The 25291-nt window shown below is 42.7% G+C and overlaps 1 long non-coding RNA gene and 1 pseudogene across 6 annotated transcripts in view; one reads left to right on the top strand and one right to left on the bottom strand.

Moving 5' to 3' along the window:
- LOC125755397 (uncharacterized) overlaps positions 1-25291 on the top strand; it is a 147990-nt gene that overhangs the window by 85346 nt on the left and 37353 nt on the right. For 4 of the 6 annotated variants that reach the window (XR_007411838.1, XR_007411840.1, XR_007411839.1 and 1 more), the window contains exons 5-6: positions 19574-19648; positions 23906-24060. This is a non-coding gene — a long non-coding RNA (uncharacterized LOC125755397). The remainder of the gene's footprint in view (positions 1-19573; positions 19649-23905; positions 24061-25291) is intronic. The other 2 variants (XR_007411837.1, XR_007411836.1) reach the window with 1 other exon arrangement.
- Positions 22127-22692, bottom strand: LOC112648416 (cytochrome b-c1 complex subunit 7-like; annotated as a pseudogene).

The following is a 25291-nucleotide window of genomic DNA, read 5'->3' as shown; positions in this document are numbered from 1 at the left end:
TCTTCTTAGTCGAAGACATCAAGTGATCCTAATGCCTCGGAAGGCAGGCCAGCATCTTTTCAACAAAGTGAGTCTCTTTCTATGGGAGAATGTGCTGCTAAAAAGAGCAAGGTTTTCTCTAAGTTGTTTTGCCAAGCTGTATCTCACAAGGATTTGTTTTGTCCCTGCAACCAGTTTGATGACCAGGAACATGTCTTCCATTCATTTTGTCTCCTGTCTTCGCCTCCATTCATCCTAGTGCTTCCTCCAAGGGCTGTGTACAACATATATTCTCAGTAGATGCACACTGACCAGTAGGGAATGTCTTATAGATTTTCATTACTTAGCACAGCACATGGTACTTAGAAGGGACACGAATACACAGGCAAATGAATGATGCAGGCTTGGTCTGGGTGCACCACAGTGCAGTGAGGAGGATGGCGTGACTAGCTGGACCCTATGCTGCTGTGGTACCCACTGCTTTCCGGGGGGCTTGGGCCATCAGCTCTACAAGGCCCATCCATTCGTTGCCTCCTGTTTTTCTTTTTTTCCTGCAGAGTTCTGGCACAGTCTTCTTGTCTAATGCCTTTTGTATCTTCCTTTATAAAGGGTTGGGCCAAACCAGGTGGCAATTTCTGAGATCTGTTTCCCAGAAGATGGCCATCATGGCACACCACCTCCTACCTCTGCCATCAGTAATGTGGTTCCTCCCAGCCTTTCCTACATGGGACTTGAATTATCCGGGGCCTTTCTGAGGTCTTACTTCTCCCTGTTTCTCCACAGGCCTCTTTTGACCCCGCAAGCATCCAGGGGAGGAATACAGAGGGAGACAAAAGTAGAGATACATTGATTGCATAAAGGGCGAAAGGATCAGGACAGGGCTATGGGAAGGAAGAGAGGATTCCACAGGGAAGAAAGGTAGGCCTATTCTAACTGGAAATAAAGACAACTGGATGATTGGGTCAAATCCATCTCTTGTTTTTTTTTTTTTTTTTTTTTAATTTTTTGGTATGGCTACTTCCTCTGCGCTTCTTCTTGACTTCCTTGTTATTTTTTCGGAGACACACAGAATGAAAAGTGCCAAGCAAGTATGAAATGGTGGGAAGTGACTGGAAGTCAGAAAAGAATTTGGGTATATCATTATATCTAACACCTAAGGGAGTCTAGAGATCCACCTAGATAAAGAATCCATCACCCAGATAAAGAATCAAGCTAAAATCCCTGCACATAAAGAATGTGTCTTGGCTAATTCTCGCTCAGGAGACCCTGTGCTTTGCTTTGCTTCTGTCTCCACCAATAGTGGCATCTCTCGTGGGATCAAAGAGAGCATGAATGAATGCTAATTGAAGATTAAGGTTTTCTTTTACAACAGTTTTTAATGACCACCAGTGTTTTTGTCTTTTTCTCTGAGGGCCTCTGATTGTAGGGCTTGCAAGCCTGGTGCATCTGCTCTTGCCTGAATCAAACTCATCCTGTACATCTTTAGCAGAAATCCACGCTTTTCATAAAACTTATTTGATTGTGGTGAGAACTCTTGACATGTGTTGACATCTTAAATTTTAAAGTATACAATACAGTACTGTTAACTATAGGTATGATGCTGTATAGCAGGCCTCTAGAGCTTATTTATCTTCTTAACTGACACTTGATGTGGGTTTGTTGTAACCCTCTATTTCCCCCTCCCCTGGTGATTACCATGCCAGTCTTTGATTCTATGAACTTGACTATTTTAGTTACCTCACAGAAGAGAAGTCAACGTAAAAGACATATCTGTTCATCACTTGACAAATGTCTTCGAGGTTCTCAAACCCATACATTTAAGCCCCTGCCCATTCTTTTGTGACAGGGTACATGACAGAGCTCGGAGTCTTTGCCCATCTCTCTTTTGTCCATATTCTAGCCCCTTCTTGATCATTCACTGGCCTCCTGGGCCTTGGAGCCCTGTTCCCTAAACCCATGGTGCTCCTCTAATCTTTTCCCTGTGACCCCCTCCTTCCCCAAGGCCCTGCCTCCAGCCTGCCCGGCCCTATGAACTGCACCTGCTCCTGGAAGCTTGCCTGCCACCTCCCCACCTGGCTCTCCTGCCTCTCCAGGCACCCAACCTGCACTGCTGAGGCCCCTGCCCAGACCTGCCCTGCTGAGGCCCCTGCCTGGCGGGGCATGGTGCCTCTGAGGACTAAAAATAGGACTGGTATAAAAGAACGGTGGGACCCAAATAAAGTCTGAAGCAGGAAATATAATGATCCTCCAAAAATATGATTCTGGTGCTTCCACAGGAGCCCTGTATCGGCTTCAAAGCATGTGAACTATCTTTATTTTGCATTCAAACTATCTTTTGGGGCCAGGTTTCCTTCATAACACAGCTTATTGCAAAAACGGATCTGAAGCCCTAGGGAGTTTATCTGTAGTTAGGTGTTTTTTTTTTTTTTTCTTTCCAGTAACTGTGGGTCGGAGGTATTCCAGCCATTATTAACTAAAGGACTACTCTGTTTTATGACATCTAATCAGGTGGACATCCCACTGGGAGAACAGATTGTGTCCTTTTTTTCCCCTCTGAACTGAGGAGATAAAGAGATAAAACTCATACGTTGTTTTATTTTTTTTTTTAAATCAACAGCAGAGTCCCCTGTGAGATCTTCACGTGAGCCTGTTATGCATGTGAGCCTGGGTTTCATGGGGAAACCTAAGGGTTTGCGAGTAGGACATTTTGTTCTCTCAATGGCTGTGCTTGGTCTGGTCCCTTCTTGAAACACCTCTTAAGACCTTTTATTTGTCTTGAAACTTCCTCCTTCAAACCAGGAGATGTCTCTTGGTTTTAGAGCTTTGGGATTTGTCAACAAACTTGTGTTTCCTCTGCCTGCCCTTTTCATGATGGCGTAAAGTCTCTTCATATTCCCTCAGGGACTGCTTTTGGGGCCATGAGCAGGTCTAATTCCTTCAGGCTGTACTTACACAAAGGTTTCTCCATCTCCATGATCCTTTTAGAATCTGTCTGAATGCCTTCTGCCCATTGGCATTTCCATATGTGCATCTGCACCCGTCTTGTCTTCCTTAACTTCATGTCCCCAGAGGACAGGAAACACTTTCCTAGTAATATCTCAGCCCAGTGTCTGCCAAGGTGCTATGCCTTGATAAGCACTTAGAAAATTGATTTTGGTGAAGAATTTAGAGCTATGACTTTAAGGCAAGTTAGTCCGATTCAGTGACTCTGGCTCATCAGACCTCAGGCCTCAAGAAACTTCTAGGAAGAGACTCCATTAGTGACCAAGCTTTGATGGGAAAGTAGGAGAAAGATTTCAGAGTGAGATTTAAGGGACTCGGAAGGTTAGGTACTCTGTTTGCAGCTCTTTGATTTAAGGCATATTGTTTGTTAGAAGGAGGGCCCACCTATACCAGGTGGGTCATCACACAGGCTCTGGGGCTGGACCACGGTTTGCATCTTGGCTCTGCCGTTTCCTAGATGTGTGATTTGATCTCCTTGTGCCTCACTTTTCCTGTCTGTAAAATAGGGATTTTAATAGCTCCTACTTAACAGAATTGGGAAGATAAACTGAATTAATATTTCTAAAGTATGAGAAGATGCCTGGAAAGAGTCAGTGCCCAATAAACAGACAAGCATCATTCCTGGGCAGGACATAGATCGATGTCACACTCTGAAAAATACTAACGTGTGAACGAATGGCTCTTTCCCACCTCACGCAGGAGACAGTTAGTAGACAGCAAGAGCTCCTGGTAGCTCAGAGCAGTCAAAAACAGCCCCAGGGAGGGCTTTGTCTCAGAAATAAATAATACAAAGAACAAAGAACACTATCATGCACTGAGCACCTAGTCTAGGCAGGACCCTGTGACCAGGGACATTCAGTCTTACAGCAGCCTTGTGAGAAAGAGGCTGTTTCATTCTATAGATAAAAAAGCAGAGACTTGGAGAGTCTGGCTAACTTGCCCAACAGTACATAGTCAGCAGAGGATAGCACCAGGAGTCAGAGCTGGTGCTCTTACCCCGTGGATCCTCTATGTTTTCATCCGTGTATACCGCAGTGCAACTTCCGATTTAATTTCATTTCTCAAGTGAGTATCATCATCACTAGGATGCTGGAGTTCATATAACCAGTTAGGAATTTGGGTTAGGGAGAGGGTGCTAAGTTAGAAGTCAGGAGACCCCGCTGTTGGTCTAGCTCTGCCACCTACTATACCAACTGGGACAAGCTAGTTACCTCTGCTGGATCAGAGCACGGGAACTGAGAAAGCCTAACCTGCCTATCTCAGCAACTATGATGAGGAACAAAGGGCATCACTCACATTCCAATTCGTGAAACAATGAATGCTCACTATAGGCTCAATCCTACGCGAACTGCATTTACCCATATTTTTCATTATTATAAATTAACTTAGGAAACACTTAAAAAGTATGATAGCACACTGTCGTTGTGAATTAGGACAGCACGAACCACTTTTTCTTAAGGGCCCTATTGCCCCTCCCCAGGTAGGCTAACCATTAAGGCTCTGGAGCTGGGAGACCCAGGCGTCTATTTCAGAGAGCCCTCCTCACTCTCCAGACCTTCCCTGGCTTTCAGCCTGCGTTTCCCAACTCTTCAATGCACAATAAGCATGTTTAGAGTTGTTTCAGAACCAGGATGCCGGCAAAGCTGGGAGGCAAGCTGAAGACCCACCGTGAGGATCTCCATGAAGATGAGGTTCTCATATAGCACTGCTTTCTCTGCATCCATCCGCTTGCTGTGGTGGGCTGTTGGGTCAGTTCCTTGCTTCATTAAAAAGAAAGATGTCAAGATGGAGAAGGAAGAGTTTGGGAGTGAAAAGAAAAATACAAAATAAATCTAGGGTTTGTCCTGACTGTTCAGTGCCCATGGTGGGTGGTTTGTTAAATAGGTTGACTCTCCTCCCTGGATAAAGTTTGCCCGTGCTTGGTTTTGCAGAGGATCTCCTTGATTCTGTGCTCTGTCAGGAGCCAACTCTTTTCCCCTCGCCCCCTGGGAACAGAGTAGTAGCACAGTAAATAACATGTAGTCTCAGGGCTGACACGCTGCAGCTGACATCCGGGAGGACCTGAGGGAATGTCTCCATTCGACTGGCTGACCTCTGAGAACAGGAGCAGGATCCTCTTCAATTCTTCATCGATGGTCCTGTGCCGGGGTTTAGAAAAGGTGCTCAATCTGCGTTCAGGGACTGAGTGAGCCCAGCAGAGAGCATGCATGGAGTGCTGGGTTATCCAAGGGAGAGAGTGAAGTAAAAAGACTAACTCACGCCTCTCAGAGAATTTCAGCTTATGGCAGGTGATCCCATCCCTCCGTGACAAATGTAAAAGACAAACCGATTTTTATATGTGCAAACGGTGAGATTTTGATATAAAAAAAACTAAAGGTTGTCACTAAGTAAAAATGCAAGAACCAAGGGAAATGGAGGGCGAATAGAGATTTTTCTTGGATGTCAAGGCTGCGGGAGAAGCAAATTCCTCTGGAAAAGGCCCAAGCAAGTAGCATTTCCCATCCCTTCCTTTTTCAAAGGCCGGTTTTGTTGGGTTTTTAACTGAGAGCCTCAGGATGGAGGGAGAAGCTATCTTCTCAGCACAGTTTTCTCCCCCTTTTCCAGAGGGAAGGCAGATTTGGGAAACTGGCACTGCCCCTGCCCAGATGGCAGCCAGCAGCTGGCTCTGGCAAGGGGAAGTTCTCACTCTGGGCTGCTGGCTGCCCGGCCTCTCCCGTTTCCCCAGCAATGCCGCCCAGGCCATTGGAAACGGGAGAGCGGGAGAGGCCGGCCGTGCCAGCAGCTCCTCTGTGCCCTGACCTGCCGGTTCTGGCTCCGACCCCCAGGCCTGCAGCCGGGGAGCAGGGGGGGCGGCGCCCCGGGCACTAGCCCGCAGCCTTGGCCGCTGGGACCACGCTGAGCCCCAAGGTGGCTCCTGATGTCCAGGGGCCTGCAGCACGGGGGACCCGGGGTGGCGCAGTTCCAGAGAGTGTGGCCTGGCCACGTGGCCATGGCTGATTTGGGGTCCAGGGGCTCCAGAGGATCCCCTAGTCCCCTGCTGCTCCATCTCACGCCAGACTCTGCCCCTCCCCTAGTAGCCCCTGTGGGCCCTTGATTCCTTCACTGTAGGCACATTTTCCCTTTAATCCTTCCCACTCACATCCATCTCTTTCTCCCCTCCCTCCCTCCCTTCCCTCTCTCCCACCCCCCTTCCTCCCCTCTCCCTCTCTCCCTCCCATCCCTCCCTTCTTTCCCTTCCCTCCCTCTCTCCCACCCCCTTCCTTTCCTCCCTTCTACCCCCCTCCTCTTTCCCTCCCTTCCTCCCTCCCTCCCATCACTCCCTGTCTTCCTCCCATCCTTCCATTCTTTCCCTCCCCTCCCTTTCTTTCTTCCCTCTCACCCCCTTCCTTTCTCCCTCCCTCCCTCCCATCCCTCCCTTCCTTCCATCCCCTCCCTTCTTTCCTTCACTCCCATTCCTCTCTTCCTTCCCTCCTTCCTTTTCTCTTACTCTCTTCCCTTCCCTTTCTCCTCACAATGTCTGTCCCATCTTTTCTTGCTTTCCTCCTCCTGTCTTTCACTCTTCCAGCAAGTACTGACACCGCGTTCCGGATCACACTGGGTTCTGGGTTCTGAGGGTGCATGGATATAATCACACTTGGCCCTGCCCCTCGAGGGGGGCTCACAACCCATGAGGACATTTGTGCACGAGATGGGATGAGCTCAAGACAATTAACGACAATAAAGTGTGTCAAGTACTATAAAAGCACACAAATTACTAGGAAAGAGCCATTAATGTCTACCTGACCCATTTTGGGGGAAAAGTTAGCTGAGGTGCTGCCATTTTTTCAATTTACTTGCTCATGCTTCTTCTTATGTTCCTGAGAAGAGGTTTTATGTCGCGAAGTCTCGTTGGAAAAAAATAAGAGGTTTCCTTTTTGTTTTGGTTCCTGCGTATGACTCAGGTCCTGAGGTTTTGAATTTTTATCAAGTCGAATTTTATCCATTTTTTTCTTTTATGGATAACACTTTTGCAGCTGTATCTAAGAACTTTCTGTCGACCCCAAATGTTGCAAAGGTTTTCTATATTTTCTCATAGAAATTGATAATTTTGTAATTCCATTTACATTTATGATCCATTTTTGTTAACCTTCCTATAAGGTATGTATTGAGGTTTTTCTTCTATTTTATTTATTTGGACTTATTTATTTTAGAGAGAGAGAGAGAGAGAAGAAGAGCACGTGGGGGGAATGGGTAGAGGGAAAGAGAAAGAGAATCTTAAGCTCTGAACTGAGCATGGAGCCTGACTCGGGACTCTCTCTCATGACCCTGAGATCATGACCTGAGCCAAAACCAAGAGTCGGATACGTAACTGACTGCACCACCCAGGAGCCCCTTCTTTTTTTAACATTAAAAAATAGTGTTTCCAGCACCAATTTTTCCAGTGCTATTTGTTTATACTATCCCTTCTCTATTGAATTGTCTTTGCACCTTTGTCAAAAGTAAGTTGACCATATTTGTGTGGGTCTATTGCTGGATTCTTCAAGAGAGTGTTTTTTTTTTAAGTTTTTTTTTCTTTGTGTGAGAGAGAGAGAGAGCAAACAGGGGGAGGAGCAAAGGAAGAGGGACAAGCAGACTGTGCCGAGTGCCCAGCCTGATCCGAGGCTTGATCTCAGGGCCCTGAGATTGTGACCTGAGCCAAAACCAAGAGTTGGATGCTTAACTGACTGAGCCACCCAGGTGCCCCCAAGAGGAGTATTTTTATGTCCAATATATTATTTCATGCACACTCTCTGTCTCTGTCAGAATAAAGGCATTCCTACCATGCAAATAACACAGTATATATGAACTAGAGCTATGACTTGACTGGGCTGAAGAAAAGAAGTTTGGCAAACTAAGACTAGAATTCACTTTGCCACTGATCTCTGTGTGACTTTTGCATTCAGGACTTTTTGATCTTGAAAAATACAGGTGAGGCTTGATAAGGAGTGTCCTAAAGATTAATGAGGGGGAGAAAAGCTGGGATTTGTCTCTTCAGCATCGAGATACTCGTGTAATTCCTTCTGTCCTGTTTTAGGGTGAAAATATTTGGGGGTGGATGGGTGGGGAGCTGCAGTGAGCCTGTGATAATAAGTGTATCGTTAGATTTCAAGCACTTTAAAGGAAGGGCTGTCTTCTTTTGTAAAAGTGAAGCTTTTCTTTTTGCCCCCTACAGTAGACAGCAAACAGGTCTTGAGGGTCCCCTGTTAACCTTCTGCTGCACGAGGTCAAATACAAGAATTACCCTGGAGAGCCTTATCCCCTGTTACATTTCTTTGGCTCCCCTTTACCCGTAGAATTATTCTTTTACAACTTTGGAATGAAAAGCATGCAAAATGGTGTCTTCATGTTGCTTAAATGCTTTCCACCCATGCCACTCATTTCTGATTTTTCATGGCCTTAAACCACCATCTGCTGGGAGGGTGGGAAGGACACTTGCAAGGTTGTCACGCCCTTCCCTCCAGCCTCTGCCCGGCTGCACTTGGTCCATCACATGAAAAGCGTTGTTTGTCTTTCCCTGCATGGTTTTCGGGATTTAATTCCCATCCTTAGAAGTTTCCTCTTTGGGCCCCGCCCAGTTCTCACTCCAAGGACTATGCTCGCGGGTGATGGACGAGGAGCCTTCATTCATGCCAAACACCCTGGGAAGCTCACACCGTGGTAATCATTTGGCGTCTTTGATTAACTTGGCTTTCTTTTCCTTCATAAATTGTTCAAACACTGAAAGTCCAAACACTAACACTGAGGACAGCCTGTGATTAACCTCCCTCCACTCCAAGAAGTAGCCAACATCAGTGATTCTTCCTTTGAAAATAGCTTAACAAGTTTTTAATACACCAAAAAGACTTTTGCCTGTAGCCCTCTGGTCATCTATTTTCCTTAATAGCCTTTTATGAGGGACCTTATCAAAAGCTTGCAAGGAAATCCAAGTAAATTATGTTCCTTGGTTCACCTTTACCTACTATTTCATTAACTTTTTCAAAAACAATATGACATAGTTTTCAACATAATTAAAGGGGTTGGGAAAAAGGGAACTTTGCTTAGGCCTTGACAGTTCCCATAGTTGCTCAGGGGAGCTGGGTCACTGCTCACGTTCTGCCTCTGCTTAAGGACACTAATTCATTTCCCAGGCTGTCTGGCGAGGTCAGCCACTAGTTCAAGGTGGAAATGACAAGTTTTTAGGCTTTCAAGTGTGCAGGACTCAGCTCTCCAGAGAGCGCAAAGGAAGGAAACCACAAGTTTATCCAGGTCTGGCCCAGAGAAAGAGGAAATGATGGGGAAAATCAAGACGAGGGCAGGGGGGTGGTGTCTCTGTGGAGGAGAGAGCTGGCCTGGGAGAGTCTCTGATATTCCCAGACAACTCTTTATTGTTTGCATGAGAAAGGGAGGGGCTGCGGAACATAGAATCTCAGAAGACGCTCAGGGCTCAGTGTTGGGGGCTCAGTGTTAGGGGCGTGGGGAGAGCAGGGATGGAAGGCCAGAATGATGCAACGGTGTGTAGAGGCAGGTAGAACGAGGGAAGATTTAGAGATGAAAGAACAAGTCGTAGCACTATTCAAAATGATGGCTATCATCATCCTCAGAACTGCGGTTGTATTTGTTGAGTGTTTCCGCGTGCAAAGATGTGCTGGGCACAGGCCCGTGCCTATCATGTGTAAGTACCACAAGTGGGGAGGGAAGATATCATTACCCTCATTTATAAATGAGAAAAATAAGGCACAGAGAGTTCAAAGGCCTGGAAGTTCACACAGTTAATAAATGATCACATTTGGGAGGCCACATCATCCCTCTATTTCTGAACGACATGGATTTTCAGGATACCAGCTAGTCAATTCTTAGCCCATTCCAGAGCAAAATTCTCCCATGAGTCAGATATTCTGGTTAAATCAATGTTCCTAACATTCTTTTTTTTTTTTTTTAAGATTTTATTTATTTATTCATGAGAGACAGAGAAAGAGGCAGAGACACAGACAGGGAGAAGCAGGTTCCCTGCTGGGAGCCCAATGTGGGGCTCGATCCTAGGACCCGGGATCACGATCTGAGCCAAAGGCAGATGCTCAACCACTGAGCGACCCAGGTGCCCCTCTAAATATTCTAATTATGAATTGCCAGTTTCATAAAGTATCATTATTCAATTGTTTCAAAAAGGGCAGTCACTCTTTAATTTGTACTAAGATTCACAAAGGCAGGTAAAGTTACAGTCCTCCAAACAGCTTTATGAATCTTCATTTTCAATGGCCTGGGAATTTGGAAATGTTTGTTTACAAAGGACTCTGGCTGACAAAAATGCTAGTAAAATTGGCTTTTAACGTAGAAAGGAATAGTAAGGAAAAGCTAGAAAAGCTTTCATTTCTTTCTGGCTTCTTTCTTGGTTTCCACTGGCTCAAGGCCTATTTTTCCTTATGTCCTGAGGAACTGGCCATTTTTATTCTTTTCCACAACTGCAGAAAGCCCACCATAATTGTCCTACCACATGCTTCAGACTCCACAGGATGTGATGTCTGCATCTTGTCTTACAAGCCTTTCTCTGAGTGTCTTCTGAAGACCTGCATGCTCACCCCAGATGCTCCTGTAGGCTGGGTTTCCAAGTGATCGTGGCACCTCACTTTGTGGCTTGTGCATGCTCCTTATGGCATGTCCAGTGTCTAAGGGAATAGGCAGGTATCTGAAGGCACCTGGGAGAGGCTTAGCCACCCAGCTAATAAGCTCCCCACTGCTGTTTCTGATTTATCAAGACAATGGTCCTTAAGACCAGGAGCCTGAAAAGCTGAGGAACCAGAAAGGCAACTTGGCCTTTTCTTTAGAGAATTGAATGCGTTAATTGGAGTGAATGCAAATGTGGCAGCCAGAGAGAAAAAATAATTCTTTCCATCTAGTGTCAAAATCAGGAAACTGAGGGAAAAGGAAGACACCTCCTGAGTGAGGAGAGGAGATGATGTGAGCTGCTGGGTCTCAGTAAAGTCAAATAAAGTCTGAGGGTGGCAGTTTTGATGGGACATTTTGGTGTCCATTTCCAGGCAACAGGAGGCATCAGCTTGGTGTGTTCATCAGGGGCGCAGTCATTAGGCAAGTCTCTGTGTGAAATGCTGGGCCATGAGAGGCAACAGAAAGGGTCCTACCAAAGTCGTGTTGGTGCATTCCAATGCAAGTTCCAGTACTTTCTCTCTTCGGTGAACTTGGAAAAGTAAATCTTGATTTATTAATCAGAGTTTGAGTTTCCTCGTCTAGAATGTAAGAATAATGCCTGATTTACCTGGTAAGTTTGAAGAATACTTAAGATAGTATATGCAAAGTTTCTGTAGCAAATTATTTATTTCCCAGGAATTTCTGGAATTAAAAAAAAATTATCTCTTTGAGAGAGAGAGAGAGAGAGAGAGAGAACGCACACAAGCAGGGGGAGGAGCAGAGAGAGAGGGAGAGAAGCTGACACTCCACTGAACGGGGAGCCTGAAGATTGACCTCACAACCCTGAGATCGTGATTTGAATCGAAACCAAGAGTCAGATGCCTAACCGACTGAGCCACCCAAGTGCCCCTTTGCCAGAAATTTCTGATGTGTTATTTTTATAAATGACAAATATAGATTCATAGCACAACTACATGCATGACTTTGTGTTTTTTTTTTATCACAGGTATATCTAGGAGATACTGTGGGCTCTGTGATAGACCATTATAATAAAGCAAATATTGCAATAAAGTGAGTCAAATAAATTTTTTGGTTTCCCAGTACCTATAGAAGTTATATTTATGCTATACTGTAGTCTATTAAGTGTGCAATAGCATTATGGCTAAAAAACCAATATAAATACCTTGATTTAAAATTACTTTATTGCTTAAAAAACACAAACCATCATCTGAGCTTTCAGTAGGTTATAATAATTGCTGGCAGAGGGTCTTGCCTCGATGTTGCTGGCTGCTGACTGATCATGGTGATGGTTGCTGAAGGCTGGAGTGGCTGTGGCCATTTTGCAAAATAAGCCAGCAATAATGTTTGCCGGATCTATTGACTCTTCCTCTCATGAATGATTTCTCTGTAGCATGTGATGCTGTTTGATAGTATTTTGCCCACAGGAGAACTTCTCTCAAATTTGGAATCAATCTTCTCCAATCCTGCTGTTTCTTTATCAACTAAGTTTTTGTAATATTCTAAATTCTTGGTTGTCATTTCAACAATCTTTATAGCATCTTCACCAGGAGTAGATTCCATTTCAAGAACTGACTTTCATTGCTCACCCTTAAGAAGAGCACATCATCTCTTAAAGTTTTATTGTGAGATTGTAGCAATTCAGTCCCATCTTCAGGCTCTGCTTCTGATTCTAATTCTCTTAGTATTCCCACCACATCTACAGTTGCTTCTTCTACTGAGGTCTTGAATTCCTCAAAGTCAGGGTTGGAATCAACTTCTTCCAAACTCCTGTTTATGTTGACATTTGGGTCTCTTCCCATGAATCATAGATGTTCTTAATGGCATCCACAACGGTGAGTCCTTTCAATTAACTTTGCCCAAATTCATCAGAGGAGTCATCATCAATGGCAGCTACAACCTTACAAAATGTATTTCTTAAATGATAAGACTTGAAAGGTGAAATCGCTCCTTGATCTGTGGCCTTCTTCCAACTTCAGATCCCTGCATTCTCTTGCCTCTGCAGAATGGATGTTGTGTTGAAAACAACATTAATGAAAACAACATTAATCCTATTGTACATCTCCATCACAGCTCTTGGGTGAGCAGGTGCATTGACAATGAGCAGTAATCTTTTGAAAGGAATCTTTTTTTTTTTTTTTCTGGGCAGTAGGTCTCAACAGTGGGCTTAAAATATTCAGTAAAACCATATTGTAATCCTGCTGTCATGCAGGATTTGTTGCTCCATTTCTAGAGCACAGGTGGAGTAGATTTCACATCATTCTTAAGGGCCCTAGGATTTTCAGAATAGTAGATAAGCAGTGGCTTTAAGAGAAAGGCACCAGCTGCACTAGCTCCCAACAAGAATCAGCCTGTGCTTTGAAGCTTTGAAGCCAGGCAATGTTTTTTCTCTGTAGCTATGAAAGTTCTAGAGGGCATCTTCTTCTAAGAGAAGGCTATTATGTCAACCTTGAATGTCTGTTGTTTAGCATAGCCACCTTCATGAGTTCTCTTAGCTAGATCTACTGGGTAATTTGCTGCAGCTTCTACATCAGCACTTGCTGCTTCATCTGGCACTTCTATGTTACGGAGATGGTGTCTCTCCTTAAACCTCATGAACCAATCTCTGCTGGCTTCAGACTTTTCTTTCACAGCTTCCTCACCTCTCGTGGCCTCCATAGAATTAAAGAGATTGGAAGCATTGCTCTGAATTAGGCTTTGGCTTAAGGGAATGTTGTGGCTAGTTTGATCTCCTATCCAGACCACTAACACTTTTTCCATATCAGCAATAAGACTGTTTCACTTTCTTATCATTTGTGTGTTCACTGGAGCAGCACTTTTAATTTCCTTCAAGAACTTCTTTGCATTCACATCTTGGCTAACTGTTCAGTGCAAGAGGCCTAGCTCTCAGCCCATCTCAGCTTTCGACATGCCTCCCTCACTAAGCTTCATCATTTCTACCCTTTGATTTAAAAGGAGAGACCTGTGAATCTTCCTTTCACTTAAATACTTAGGGACCTTTCAATACTGTCATGGCTCTGGGAGTAAGGAGGCCTGAGGAGAAGGAGAGGATGGGGAATGGCTGGTTGGTGGAACATCAGAACACCACAAGATTTGTCTAGTAGATTTACTATCTTATATGGAAGTGGATCATGTTACTCCAAGACAATTATAATAGTAATGTCACAGATCACTGATCACAGATCGCCATATCAAAGGTAAGGATGATGAAACAGTTTGAAATATTGTGAGAATAACCAAAATGTGGCACAGAGACACAAAGTGAGTGAACACGGTTGGAAAATTGGTACTGATAGATTTGCTCTATATAGGATTGGCACTAACTCTTAATCTGTAAAGGATGAAATGTTTGTGAAGTGCGGTAGGATGAGGAATGCCTCTGTTCTCTCCACCAATGGTAAGGAAAAAACATTTTTAAGTGGAAAAGTAGTGATTGAATTTCTTCCCTCCAATTGGACCTATGATGTAAATCCCTCAAAATTGTATAATTTAATAATAGATGAAAAGCCATACAAAACTATATAATTTAGATGACATTACATGTATTTCTGTTCACTAGCACTGTATCACTTAAAGCATGGGTAGAGCTTCTGGGCATTTTGACCAGCAACTTTGCATCATTAAGAGTCAGGGTTAGAAATCACATGCACTACACTCAGCTGAACTAAAAGCATAGAGCATGTTACTTTTTTATGTAATTTTTCATTTTGCTGTGATCCCTTGTCCCTTTCCTATGGGGAGGTGGAGATGCACAAGATGGGACTTAACCTTGACAACTAAAGGAACCCTTTCTCACATTAACAAGAGCCTCTTTGGGGTAAATGTCAGTCTTTTGGGGCTGTTCTTCCCTCCCACCTGGCAGCTATAGACAGCATTTGGTCTTGGGAGGATGCTGTCATGGTGGGTGGGGATAGAAGCTTGGATTGGCTTGTTGCCTCTAAGTCCTTGCTAGTCTTTACTGCCTGATAGGTTTCATCTGTTCCCTGGGAACCCTGGGCTGGTGGCCACAAAGGAGTGGCTCTTTCATCTGGTCTTTTGGGGTTTCTGTTTAATCCTGCTTGTGGTCCTGGCCATTTGCTTCTGATGGTGGAGTCCTTGCACTCTGTGGTGTGTTGTTCCAGCTCCAGATCCCTACATGTCCTCTGACCTCTCAGCACTGTATCCTCTCACAGGACCATAGGGGAACTTCTGGATTCCATGTATACCAAGTACAAGCCTTGGGAAGCCAGAAGGTCTACTTCAGGACATCTCAACAATTCCCTCAGCCAGGTTAACCTATCCAGCAATGGTACCATTGCTGAGGGTTTAGTACCCATGCAGACGCTGGGAAGGGGAGAGCAGGATTGAAATTCTCCTGGTATGTTCACAGGAAGGCAAAGAACAAGCCCTATTGCTCTGGGGAATTCCTAGTGCGGGTAGCCTCAGAAGTCAGGCTATGTACCTAGCTCCTAGTTTCCTTTCTTCTTTCCTTTTCTTTTTTCTTTTCTTTTTTTTTTCACATTTTCCATTTCTTCCTCCTCCTTGGTCCAGAATACCTTCAAATTTTCTCCCCAAGCAGGTAAGAATGCCCCTTATATTCTAAATTCTCTACTCCTGTAAAATTCCATATTTTTACTCAAAGTACTGCTTTGCTTCCATACATAGAGGAAACTTCTGAAATTTAGAAGTCCCTTTCTCTCAAAGCTTAGCTTTCAAGATGATCATTTTACGAAGCACTCACACACAAAAAGCAATACTAATTTGATGATAAATGTTGGCCAATAACTTCCTTTTTTTCGCTGATATTTTGCCTATCACTTAAAAACTGGGAATCATAGATTTATGGTTGGAAACTATAAGGAATCATGATTTAAAGGAAGAGGAAAATTATATCACTTCAACTTAAAAAATGATACTTGATACGTATGGGTTGGAGATGACCCACCCTGGTTGTTTTAAGCCATTCCACTATTTTAGTGGAACTTAGAGGAAACATTAGGGAAGGAAGGTGCTTTGCTGAAGGACCCATCAAAACTGTGAGCATATTAACCAGTGTGTGCTGAGCTTGGAAAAGTGGACACTAGACAATGAGTATGCTAAAATTTCCAAAGATGGGCTTTTCCTGGGCTGTCTGCCTTTCTCATCAACTAGATATAATCTACTCATTTACTTACATATTCTTTTCAACTCATTGTAAGAGTGTATCAGCAGTCTTCTTTGTCTCTTTCTCTCTCTCTCTTTTTATATTTTATTTATTTATTTGAGAGAGAGAGAGAGAGAGGGAACACAACCAGGGGGGAACGGCAGAGGGAGAGGGAGAAGCAGGCTCTCTGATGAGCAGGGAGCCTGATGTGGAACTCTATCCCAGGATCCTGAGATAATGACCTGAGTTGAAGGCAGACACTTAACTGACTGAACCACCCAGGTGTCCCTTCTTTGTCTCTTTTTTAAGGAGGTGACCTATTCACCTTGCCTGATTTGAAGACTACAAAGTGCTGCAATTCTGCTGGGAAAAACTTATTCAGAACTTTGTTAAACAAATTAATATTTAACAAATATTCATTAGGCACCTGCTTTGTGCCAACCCACTGTCCTAGATACTTGCCATGTCTCTGTTGTAGTATCACATATGGAGTAGAAAAAGAGAACATTTGAAAAAGGAAATAGAAAGACAAGGATTATTGCATTGGAAAAACACAAAATACACCGTACCTTATCAAAATCATACAAAAGATATACATTTAAAAATTTTCCTCTATGTACATATTTTTGCAATTAGTAGAATCCATTATAATAGTGTCTGTATCAGTACCCTCTGGAAACACAGTGTTCCCTTTGGGAATGGGGTTTTTGCCCTTTTTCATCGAAGGATTAAGTATCATTTTACTCAGAATGAATGTGTAGCCCTGGTGATAACATTCATTTTTCCTTAGTTGCTCTCCTCTCCTGTCTGACTGTCTCCTCAGTATTCTTTACTTAACCAAGCTTTATGGAGAAACATCTCCCTTCCTCTGGCATCCGCCAAACTCATAGAGTTACCTTCTTCATGGAACCTTCTTTGACTCATCCAGCCAATGCTCACAGAAATTCCCTCTTTGAATTCAAAGAGGGAATTCCTGTCACATTCCTGTCATGTCAACCTTATATAGTTGGCCTCTAAACTAGAGGTCTGGATCTATCTTATATTAAATTTCTTTTTATCTTTCATAATGCCTAGAAAAATTATAGGCCCATTGCAGGCACAAATAAATAAATAGGTGTAGACTAATTTAGTACACTCAGGGATATTAAAATTGTCAATACCTAGTATGACATGAACACTGACCATTAAGGATACTGCTGTCAATTTATATTGAGTGAAAATCAGCACGCTCTGTATGTGTGTGTGTGTGTGTGTGTGTGTGTATCTCAGATGTTCACACTATTATACAGGTTAGATATATTATCCTCTATTTTACAGATGAGAAATGAGGCAACTGAGCTTCAGAGATGTTCAAATTACTTGCTCAAGACATATAACCAATGCAAGACCCTAGATCTCTTTTACTCAAAACTTTGCTTTTTCCACTGTACTACTACACTGCTTACTACTTGTTGGTAAATCAGGTCCTCTGTCCCCTTGTATTGTGGTGTGCCTTTCAAAGGAGAGGGGATTGGTGGCTGGTGAGTCTGACTAGAGCATGTGGATAACCAGCTCACTTACATGAAGCCATCTCCATTGTGGGGACCTGCATGGTCATGACAAATTGCAATTTACATAGTAATCGCTTGTGTTATACAGATTTGGTTGGAGAAGGTCATCTTTTGAAGCCAAAGTTCTGGTAACTTGTTGGATGAATCACAGTGGGTCCCGTGATACCTCTTACTGTTTTAATTTTATATTATTTGCTAAGTGGGAAGAAAATTATACTGGCCTTAAATTCTTCATAAGTAATTTCAAAGGGTTTTGAACCTGCATTTTTAATATAAAAATAAGATATCATTATTGTCCAATAATGGACATCTTGTTGATGACTGAGAAAAGTAATCTCTTCTCAGCATGGTCAGTCATCAGTAAGGAGTCAATGACACATTACAAATCATGACACATTATAATACAGGAAGGAGAGCTCTAAGCTCATCAATCCCATTTCCTATTCCTGAGCACACAGGAACATTTTATTTCCTCCTTGCTAGGTTGGGGTCATGTGACAGGGTTCTGGCCAAAAACTTGGGACAGAAGAATATAAACTACTTCTAGTCCTGCCCCTAAAAACATCTTAAATGGTATTCCGGCTTCACTTCCCCTTCTACAGTGTTCAGTTGCCACTGGTTTAAGATTCTAATATCACAGAGTGGAAGGAGTTTGGGTTCCTGAATCATTACTTGGAAGAAAACCTCCAAAGAGAACTACCAGAGTTGCATTCACAGTGGCATGAGGGAGAAATGAAGTACTGTGTAGACCACTGAGATTGTCGTTATAGTAACAGGGATTTATGGCTGTAATACAGAAACTGGTACCAGAAGTGGGGTGTTGACATAACCAAATCATATTCCTTGACTGTCATACTATGTTAAATATATATTTTTGGTTTAGTAGTTCAGTGTCAGGCAGAAAGGCAACTAATACCAGAAAATGGAAGATAGAACTTCAGGTTATGCTGTGACAAATCATATAACTATTGCCTGCTATTAATTGGAAGGCAGCCACATGCACAGTTTATACCTTTAGGGGAAATGGTTAAAAACACAGAATTTCAGCAGTGTTTTTAGTATCACAAGAAATCTAGATGTGTATTGAAAGAAAGAGGTGACTCAGGAAAGCATCATGAGTTTGCAAGCAGAAATAGAATACAGAATACAGAAATTTGGGCTGTACTATTGGAAGAAATAAATTTATTTTAGACTCACTCAGTAAGACATGGTACCAAAAAGGGCTTTAAGTGACAAATATCTAGTAAGAGTTCTCAATTGAATGGAATTTTTTGAGACAAAAATCAAATCAAGGGTACGGTCTTCCCATCTATTCTTTCTGAGAGCCTCAATATCTTTAGGTAATTATGCTGAGAGAAAGAAAGGCATGGATGAGAAGGGGCAAAGAAAAAAGGTAGATTTAGTAGCAATGTCTAGAAAACAACTGGGTGTGGCTGCTGGCACCTGGACCTGACTGGAAGCAGATATATCCTGTGCCTTCCAAGTTTTTGAGGACTGCATTACCAAAGAACCCAAGGGCCTAGACCTAAAAATTCCTTCTTTGTTCAAGGCTTAAATAATTCTTGAGTTCCCAACCCATTCCAGACTGAGCAGAAGTCAAGCTTTTAGAGTGGCACTGTTCCTAATGAAGGGTGTTCTTCCACACTTCATGCGTGGCCAAGGAGAAGAACAAAAGAAGGGAGTCCTTTCTAGAGCAAACTCTACACACATCCTCCATGTCCAGAGGATATGGACTTCACAGTGCTGACCCAGAAGGGTTTTAGCTTGGCTATGGCCCATAATGCTGCACACCATCCATTCTTTCCCTTTTCAATTGGATTATTTGTTGTTCTTTTCTATCATTATAAATGGGTTGTGATGGTGGGGAAGTTGAGAAACAGATAACTTGTCTTTTTAATATGTAGTACTATATAGTACTAGAGGTACTATATCAGACTGATGGTGAAGATGGTGCATCACTCAAGTATTCTGGACATGATGTAAAGGTGGTGACTGGATGGAACCTTGACCTGTGAGGTGAGTGAAAGGAAGAGTATAATGGATATTAGATGTCCAGAAGAGCAGACTATGGCAAAAGTCTTTCAGTGTTCACCACTTTGGTTTTTTATTGGGTATAAGGAAGGTTACATCTCCCAGGCTGCCTTGAAATTAGATGGGCCATGTGATCCTGAGCTTTGCCCAGTTGTATATGGGCAGATGATGTTATTTTGAGGCCACCTATATTAAAACCTGGTATGTCTTGTTTTTCTTTCATCTGAAGAGCTGGAAGCGAAGGACTCCAAGATGGAAAAAAACACACAATGGAAGGAGTCCAACCTACACCAGATGTTCGTGAGTAAGTAATAGCCTTGTACTGGGTTCTAGTAGTCATATTTGGAAACTGTATTTTATAGCAGCCTACACTGATTACCTTAGCTAATATACTAAAAGCTGGAAGAGCTCTTCATTTCTCTTGAAAGGAGTGAAATTATCCTCCTACCACATCATCGACATCACCATCATCATCATTGTTCAAAAATACTTTTTGAGTATCTTTAACTTGTCAGGCACCGCAACAGAGGCTGGAAAGCAAAGAGAAATGAAACATTGTTCCTGGTCTTATCCGTAATCTGGTGCAGGAACATACAGATAAACAGATAATGACATCAAGAATTATATCCTAAGTGTAACACCATTAACATATGATATAGTTCCTTCTGTGTGGAGGTGGGGTGGGGCAGTGCGAGGTACAGACCTCATAGAAGTTACATACATATCAGATTCTAAGGGATGGAGAGGGATTTTCTAGGCAAATAGGTCAGGTGGAAGGCATTCTAAGTAGAAGTAACTATTGGTGTGAAGGCCTGCAGATGTGCAAGGAAGTCTTGCTTGCTTGCAAGCAAGTCAGGAAAATGAAATTGATGTCTACACTTGGAGGCAGAAAACATTCATCATTCTCATCATCATCATCAAATGTATCATTTTACCATCAAAATTATTTATTAATTTCCATACAGAGTGACCACATGGATTTGATTCTGTTCTTCAGAGTATCTTAGGCCAAGGGAGTGTAGGTAGAGTTGCCCTATAGTATGCTCTATTATTTACTTGCCATGTAATAATGGCCAAGTCACTTAACTTTTCTAGATCTTACTTGTACTGTTGTACCAGAGAACTCATATTTGTCCTTTCTGACTTGTGGAATTGTTATGCAAATCTGGTAAATAAAATATGAGAAACCTGATTTGAAAAAACATATCAATACCATAATATATGCATATATATATATGTATATATATTTATTTATTTAACAGAGAGCGAGAACAAGCAGGGGGAGTGGCAGGCAGAGGGAAAGAGAGAAGCAGACTCCCTACTGAGCAGGGAGCTTGACGCGGGGCTCAATCCCAGGACTCCAGGATCATGACCTGATCTGGAGGCAGACCTCTAACTGACTGAGCCACCCAGGTGCTCTATATGTATATATGTTTAAAAGACAGTTAATGAAGGAGGGTTGGGTGGTATGGGCCATGGTCCATAGCAATTTCTATTGCCATCACATTAAAGGACCCATTTTACTTCTGTCTGGTGGCCATTGACTGGTATCCTCAACAGACCCTACCTATTGGCGCAACTGCGGTACACCGGGAGGGAGAGCCTCTCTCCCGGCGGGGGGGGGGGGGGTAGGGGGGGTGAGGGCACACTGACATAGAGAGGTCCGTGTGGCAGTCCAGACCAGGTGGAGATGTTTGTTCAGTATGCACGAAGGCAGTACTGCCGGAGCAGGAATAGGGATCAAAGTTTAAGAAGGAAATAAACATTTTAGTCAGAGGGTGGCTGCTTTGGAGGGTGAGTGGGTAAGGCTTGAGAAAGGAAAAACAAACAACCTGACCTGAGGCCCAGTCAGGATGTGAAACATAAGCGAATAAGGACAAGGGGTTCAGAACTAAGGTTTCAAACAGTGAAGGCATTGGCGGACCACCTATAATAGCTGTCCCTTTTCTATGGCCTGGATAGCACATTTTTTGCATCGCACCTGTCTCTGTGGCAGGATAGCACATTTTCGTTTGTACATAATCATCTGGGACGTGACAGAGTTACGAACCTCGATCCTTACACTGAGAGCTCCAAGTGAAATAAACACTTGGTCAGTTGCTTTCTGCCATCTGCCTTCCTCCCCATTTCTACCTGTGGAACACACTTTAAAGCTTCAGCTTGGCAGTGACTCTCCATCTACTAAGGAGGCCGTGCAGCAGGCATGGGGATGCCATCAGCCCCCTTGATTGGAAAGAAATGCCTCAAATACCCCATTTTCTCCCAGTGGTCCATCACAGAGCTGTGCTGCATGGAGTTCTCTAAAACCTTCTTAAGCCTATAGAGATTATTCTAATCTATAACCTTGCAAGGACACAAGTCCCACGTAGGCAGCCACTTTGTAAAGTAGTACTTCCATGTCTTTGAGATCCTAAACCTGCTTCATGGAAACGTGAATGCATCTGTCTAGTGTTTTGTTTTATAATTACACTAGACATTTATTTAAAGTAATACAGTGGTGCCTGAGTAGCTCAGTCAGTTAAGCATCTGCCTTCGGCTCAGGTCATGATCCCAGGACCCTTGGATCGAGCCTCACATGGGGCTCCCCACTCAGTGAGGAGTCTGTTTCCCCCTCTGCCTCTCCTCTTTGCTCATGCTCTCTCTCTCTCTCAAGTAAAATTAGAAAGAGTCTTTTAAAGTAATCCATTTGCAGCTCAAATAGTTCTAAATTGTACATTTCAAATTTACCCAACCTTTTAAACATATTTTAGGGCAGCTGCAACCACAGATTTCAATTCTGTGATTATTTCTTTGCCCATTCTTCTCTCTCCTTTCTTTCCTGAATGACTTCTTTCAGATATTTCTTCTTCTTTCAGATAATTCTACTTTTTTTAAAAAAATTTTATTTATTTATTTATGATAGTCACACACAGAGAGAGAGAGAGAGAGGCAGAGACACAGGCAGAGGGAGAAGCAGGCTCCATGCACCAGGAGCCCGACGTGGGACTCGATCCCGGGTCTCCAGGATCGCGCCCTGGGCCAAAGGCAGGCGCCAAACCGCTGCACCACCCAGGGATCCCCTAATTCTACTTTTCAAAATAGAATTTATCCTTCTCATATTTTGTCCACTGCTGTTAAAGAGCAGATCTGCTGCTTCATGGTCAGGTCCAGTGCTCTCTTAATGTGAAACATCCTGTCGTTATAAAGGTTCTCAGGAAGGCTTCGTGCAGTCTCTTTCACATCATCATTCTCATATACTGTATCATCTCGCATTAACCCCAGTTTATGGAACCCTGCAGCATTGTAATAGCATTTTCAAATACGCTCTAGCCATCGGCTTGATGCTGCAACAGCAGGCCTGCTCACCATTTTGACCTGAGGCTGCAGCATTGAATGCTTCTAGTATTTTGAGATTGAGTAAACCATTTCATTTTTATCTATTGAGATCTTAAAGATTGTGGCTGAGGTCTAGAGCTTTGTCTTTGTAATCTAGGCCTATATGACATTATCTAACAAAAAGTCACTAGCAATGCATCTGAGAAGCTTGTGCCAAACACAACCCAGCCTAGGGACTTGGGTGACGTTGTGTCCCATCCAACCCATCGATAAATCCTTGAAGCTCTAACCCTACCCTCCTCCTCCCCCCACTTTACAATGCCCTCTCTTTTACTTTGCATTGGAATTAATGGTATAAAGAGCTACCTCCTCATCTGAGTAATGCTAATTCACCTCCATCCCTGGTCATTTGCTACCTATTAGAAATATCCTGACAGCCTGCATCTCATTACCATCGCACCAGGTCTGGCTCCCAAGAATAACCTTCTAAGGAGGATGAAATGTACGCCAGTGGCATCTAATACCAGGGCATTCACATTCATATTTTTAGCAGCATATATCACTGAGCCCAACCTTTAGTGTACTCTATGTACTTTTAATAATCTCCATAAAAGCCTGATTTCCAATCCCTAGGCTCAAGCTGACAGTGTAAATAAAATCACCCAAATCCACAGGGTAAGAGAAATGAAAATGACAAGGATTAAAATTTGGTCAAACCTCTTTCTTTTTAAAAATTCTGCTTCCCTTCCAATTGGATCACGACCCTCTGTGTGCTCAGCTTAAGACCAGACGGTATGCTTTCACTTTTATTCCTCTCTGCAGCAGGCTTACAGTATTTAGTGAGAGTCTGTAAAGAATGTGTGCTGGGTAGAGAGTTAATACCATAATCCCCTATCGTTGGGGTCAAATGCTGAATAGAGCAAAAGAATTAGAAAACATGTTACATACAATGGCAGGAAAAAATGCATCAGCACGCTGTTCTGTGAACGCGAGCATCCATCACCCGCAAGTAATGGCCACGAGGTAACAGTGCGTGAGAGATGCGGGCTTGGAGTCTACTTGTGCACAGAAGCCGGTTGGAGACTTGAGTGCAAGTCTTAATCCCCGTATACTCTGGGAGATGTTGGTCACCAGTTTGAATTGCTTCTTTCCAAGTACCTGCTTGGATTCAGTTCCTAAGTAACACATTTAGCCGCTAAATTGTTTCTCAGAGCCCAACCTTCAGCTATCTCTTTTCACTCTCCAGCAGTGGGTATGAATATTGTTCTCAAAGTGCTGTAATACATCTGTCTCTGGAGGATTCTCTCAACGAACAAGTAGAAATTTGAGGCACCGCAGGCAAAAAGAGTTGAACAGCCACCTTCCATTGTATCTTGGGAAAGTCAACCGAACTCCCCCGGAGTAAGATTACAAGCAAATAAATAACTTTGTCTGGAAGTTCTACACAGAGAAGTGTGTGTGTATGTGTGTGTGTTTGTGTGTAAATGGTTTAACCAAAAAGTGGCAAGTTGACTTTATTTTGAATAACACCTTTTGAAGTAGTCACTATTATAGATCAGCGTTTTACAATTTTTGTTTATTTGTACACTTATGTATAGTTAAATTTTGGAGGCATCAAGTTCTATAGTTTTGACAAATGGCAGAGTTGTGGAAGCATCACCACAATCAAGATACCACATGGTTCCATCACCCTCAATGATCCCTTGTGCTGTTTCTTTGCAGTCAAACCTTTCACCCCCAACCCTACAAATCTTAAATCCTTATATATAATTTTACATATGTATAGCTTGTGCAATACCCAGAATGATGCCCTGAAATCATGTTTTTGTACATTTGTTTGTGATAAAATAACCCAAAACAGCATCATCTGCACATTGTAAACAAGGTCTTGTCTTTTCTTTTCTTTTTTCTTTTCTTTTCTTTTCTTTTCTTTTCTTTTTTTTTCTTTTCCTTTTTCTTTTTCTTTTTTTCTTTCTTTCTTTCTTTCTTTCTTTCTTTCTTTCTTTCTTTCTTCTTTCTTTCTTTCTTTCTTTCTTTCTTTCTTTCTTTCTTTCTTTCTTTCTTTCTTTCTTTCTTTCTCTTTTATATATACATCAATAACTAGAGAGCCAATGTTCTCTGGTCCGAAAAGGCTTACTTATTGCTCAACAAGTTCAGTGAGTACAGGGACAGTAATCTCACTATTGTGTCAGTATGAACAAAGGTGCTTATTAAATGTATATTGAATTGGTTTTTAAACCATGGATTGAGTAATGATTTTTACTTAAAGTTTTAAAAGCTCATAACAACTGTAACTAGAAATGTGACGTTCATAGTGTTGTAATTGTACCTTAGAGACAGCCAAGAAGGAGAAGTGAGGTATAAGGAAGGGGGGAAAGATAGTGCGTGTTTGTGCATGTGTCTACATGTATGTGAGATGACATCATACATTTGCTAGCTCATTAATGATAAAAATCGTTTTGTTTTGCACATAACCAATGCTGTATATGTATATGACTCAGTGATTAAAAGCTAATGACCTTAGGAAAAAACTGATAGAAACATTATTCACTAGGGTTTTGAGTTATATTTGTGATTTTTAATCTTTGTTTACTTAAATAAGACACCAGGATTTATATGAAAATACTGAGCA

This window comes from Canis lupus, chromosome 7 (genome assembly GCF_003254725.2).
Source record: "Canis lupus dingo isolate Sandy chromosome 7, ASM325472v2, whole genome shotgun sequence".
Taxonomy (NCBI): domain Eukaryota; kingdom Metazoa; phylum Chordata; class Mammalia; order Carnivora; family Canidae; genus Canis; species Canis lupus.
Note: the sequence above shows the minus strand (reverse complement) of the source record. Positions and strands in the feature narration are given on the sequence as shown.